The sequence below is a fragment of the Mus caroli genome, chromosome 15 (genome assembly GCF_900094665.2).
Source record: "Mus caroli chromosome 15, CAROLI_EIJ_v1.1, whole genome shotgun sequence".
NCBI lineage: Eukaryota > Metazoa > Chordata > Mammalia > Rodentia > Muridae > Mus > Mus caroli.
In genome coordinates this window covers 2,477,945-2,482,434 of record NC_034584.1, presented here as the reverse complement: position 1 = coordinate 2,482,434, position 4,490 = coordinate 2,477,945, and positions in this window count along the sequence as shown.

Here is a 4,490-nt window from a genome sequence, read left to right as displayed (position 1 = left end):
GAATTTGGAACCGGATGTACCATGTACCAAATATTTAATAATCATTTCCTCAAGTCACCAAGTCACAGAGTGTGAAACCAGGATTTAACCTTAGTTTATCTTCAAATACTATATCCTGCCTAAACTCTTGCAAATATATCATCCTACTGGGGGGATAGTATTTATAAATCTATAATTTCTTTTTGTGGAATAGAGTTTCTTAATCTCTTTTCATATATTCAAAACAGGCATGCTCAAAATTAACAAATGCATGCTATGTTATTTTAGCATCTATTTATTTCTAATGATCTAGTTATTTAAATCTGGGGACAGATTCTTACTCTGTAGCCTTGGTTGGCTTCAATTTCACTACATAGCCCAGGATGGCTTCCACATCAGTATATTGTCCAGGTTGACTTTCAACTAGTGACTTTGAACTTTGAATTCTCTGTGCTAGAATTACAAATAACTGTAGTCAAGTCCAGCTCCATTTTGCAACAATTCAAAAACAAAAGGAAGTTATGTAAACAGTATTTCAAAACATATGTCATAGAGAGCAAGCTGATATTCATGGACAATATAATCAAGTAATCTTTAGAGAGAATATTAAGACAAAAATCGTAAGTGTTAAATTTTTCTCCAGAAGTATAATCATTAATTGTTCAGTTCCATATGTAGCAAGAACACTGTACTTATTTTGTATATGATAACACGTATGACTAGAAACATGGAGATCAGTCATCATTAGCGTAATCAGGAAATGAGCACAGTCTCCAGAGGATCTTGCACATTCATTCCATTACACCATTCCTTGCTATTGAAAGAAGCAGGAGTTAAATAAAGTCTCACTAGGATCCCTCCACACCTACTTCCCACCCACGTCCCCACCCCCTCCTTTCTTTAGGGACAAATGAGTGCTATTGTATTTTTAAAAATAGTTATAAATTAAAAATAAATTTTATTTATTCACTTTTCATCCCTCTCACTGCCCTCCTGCTTACCCCCTTACAATTCTTCCTCCCTCCCTTTCTCTTCTGAGTGGGTGGGGCCTCCTGGGTATTCCCCCTCCCCTTGTCACTTCAAGTCTCTGTGAGGCTAGGCGCTTCCTTTCTCACAGAGGTCAGACAAGGCAGCCCAGCTAGTAGAGCATATTCCATACACAGGCAACAGCTTTTGGGATAGCACCCAAGAAATGCAAGGACTCAGGACAGAGTTGAGACTGAGGGAATGGCCAACCAATTATCAGTCCAACTTGAGACCCAGTCCATGGGCAAGCACCAGTCTCTGACACTATTAATGATACTTTGTTATGCTAGCAGACAGGAGTCTAGCACAGGCTGTCCTTTGAGAGGCTCTAACCAGCAGCAGCTGACTCAGACAGATGAAGAGCCCCACAGCCAAACAAGTGGGTGGAGCTTGAAGACTCTTGGAAGAATAAGAGGAAGGAATTTGAGCTGAAGGGGCTAGGAACTCCACAGGAAGACCAACAGAGTCAACTAATGTAGACTGTTGAGTCTCTCAGAGACTGAACCACCAACTACAGGCTAGACCTAGTTCCCTGTTCATACGCGTGCAGCTTGGTCTTGATGTGGGTACTGAACAACTGGAGTGCTATCTTATTATACTCTAGCCCCTTCTGCATGAGAACAGGTCAATGCCAGGCAAATCACCCTCTCAAAACTACACCCTCCCCCAAACCTCGCTCACCAGAGCCTCAGGAATTCGTTCCTTAAGTGCAAATGTGAAACTTTGGAAAGCTGAATTGGTAGCTGAATTGGTAGCAGACAGTTTCCAGTGTACACATTAATATTTTCACGTTGAACCTGGCTCGTGTTTATACATCCAGCCTGGCATCTGGCATTTGTTACTAGAATAACACAGCTTTAAAATGCCTGCCAGCCCCGCGGCATGCCAAGTCATCTCCACTTAATGAGCAGTATCGCTCCGAGCTTCTCTAAACGTTAACCAGATGCCACACGCTGTCAGTTAGTTCTTCTGCCACCGGAATATTAACAAAGTGTCGACACATCTGTGAGTCGAGCTTAGATCCAGATGACAAAGTGATGCTGTGATACCAACAAGTTGAATGATGATCCCGAAGCCAGAGCATCTGTTCCTGCAGGTCCCCTGAAATTTTGAGTTAGGCTTTGTTTCAAATTTATGTATAGGCAGTGAGTGAGGTTTCATGAGTACAACCGATCTTGCTATAGTGTATCACAGAGCTCTGGATGTAAGGCATCTCACTTGAGTTCTAGTGGGATTTTGTATCTCCTTGGATATTAAAGGGAGGAAACAGAAGTTACACAAATGGAAACGGTCAACATTGTTGTCTTGTCACTGTTTCTTTCCATGTTTTCAACTGCTTGCTGTGGAGAGACTCACAACAAGGAAAACAAACTCAACAAGATCCTTAGTGATCCAACCAAACAGCAAAAAAATACAAATATTCTGAAATTGGCAGAGACTGGCAAAAAAAAAAAAAAATCTGTGCATATGCATGAGTTCCTCATACTCCCTATATTGTGCCCTTGGGAACTGAGAGCCTATCTATTGCAGTGTCAAAGCCTACTAAAGTATTTTTAAATTTGGAAAGAACCTTTACAATCATTAATATCCCTCCTGGACATTGGTTCTGTTTCAGCTACAATGTTTTTCCCTTAGAGCATGATATATGGATGGGAGAGCAGGTCTAATGGAATCTTCCATCATATACACGAGCCTGGGGTTTTAGTAAATAAACGTGTCTCCTGAGCATTGTGGGCAATTCTAGGCCCTTAGGGAACACAAGGGAGCCCCCAGTTTATAACTAAATACACAAGCGAAGCCACAGGAAGACCTCTTCCTCCCATGTTCATTGGGAAAATCATTGAAACACAGTAATATATTTAAGGTAAGTGATGATGTGCTTTCCTTCATATACAGAAGCTCCTTTTAGTAATGTTAATATTCTTGGGTTCATTTTACACAGGCCAGGCTTCACATATTCAACAGATAACAAATGGTTCCTTTTGAAAGTTAGATATTATTTTACTTGCTATAGATTTAGTGGCAACAAAAGTTGAGAGAGACTCTTCTCTAGTTAAACAAAATGAACAGAGAGAAAACCTCTGAAAGATTGCATTCAAGGTTTCCAGTAGCATTTCTCATATTTTATCCAATATCTCTTTGCTATTTTCAGAGTGCTTTGGGAATTAGTATGTTTATGTTTGCAACTAAAATTGCCTATGCCCCTTAGCATTCACTACACTTGTTGCTTCACAGGGACAACTAACTGGTAGCAATCATGGCAAGAAAGTAAAATATATCCACTGTAAAAATGTTATCATTCACTTATTTTATAAACAAACACAAATTCTTAGCATAGGAACAACAATGTATAATGGAAACTATTTATCAAGCTTCTGAAATATGATAGAGTTAACCAGTTGAGGAATTATTTTTGTGGCATTTTTACTTAATTCCAGTATGCTATAAAAATTGTATTTGATAAATGCAAAGTGATGGCTTGATAATATCATATACATATAGAAATACTTAGGACAACAATTTGAATTAATATGTGTACACTTCATATTGCCAATGCTTCCCTTCTTGGTAGCCATGTTTGTTTCAATGTTTCTGTCATTCCAAACTTATATATTCCATGTGTATAAGAGAAGAGTCAATATTTTTTTTCTGTCTCTTATATATTGTGTATCATAGTGGCCTTCAGATATGTGACCATTATTGAAAATGCCATTATATACATTATATTGAAGGTAACACACACAGGAACACACACACAGGCCTTGTAATCTCTATATAATCTTTATAAAGATATGTGGTTTATTTTCTGTTATTGTAAATTGTAAATATCTAACATTACTTACAAATACATGTTACTCATATGTTGCATTTTCCCTCACAGTCTTCCCCCTCCCCAGCATGGTCTCTTTTTTAAAATTTTTTATTAGGTATTTTCCTCATTTACATTTCCAATGCTATCCCAAAAGTCCCCCATACCCACCCCCCCACTCCCCTACCCACCTATTCTCACTTTTTGGCCCGGGCGTTCCCCTGTACTGGGGCATATAAAGTTTGCAAGTCCAATGGGCCTCTCTTTCCAGTGATGGCCGACTACGCCAACTTTTGATACATATGCAGCTAGAGTCAAGAGCTCTGGGGTACTGGTTAGTTCATAATGTTGTTCCACCTATAGGGTTGCATCCCTTTAGCTCCTTTGGTATTTTCTCTAGCTCCTCCATTGGGGGTCCTGTGTTCCATCCAATAGCTGACTGTGAGCATCCACTTAGGTGTTTACTAGGCCCCGGCTTAGTCTCACTAGAGACAGCTATATCAGGGTCCTATCAGCAAAATCTTGCTAGTGTATGCAATGGTGTCATCCTTTGGAGGCTGATTATGGGATGGATCCCTGGATATGGAAGTCTCTAGATGGTCCATCCTTTTGTCTCAGCTCCGCATGAAACTGCAAAGCTTCTGTAAGGCAAAAGACACCGTCAATAAGACAAAAA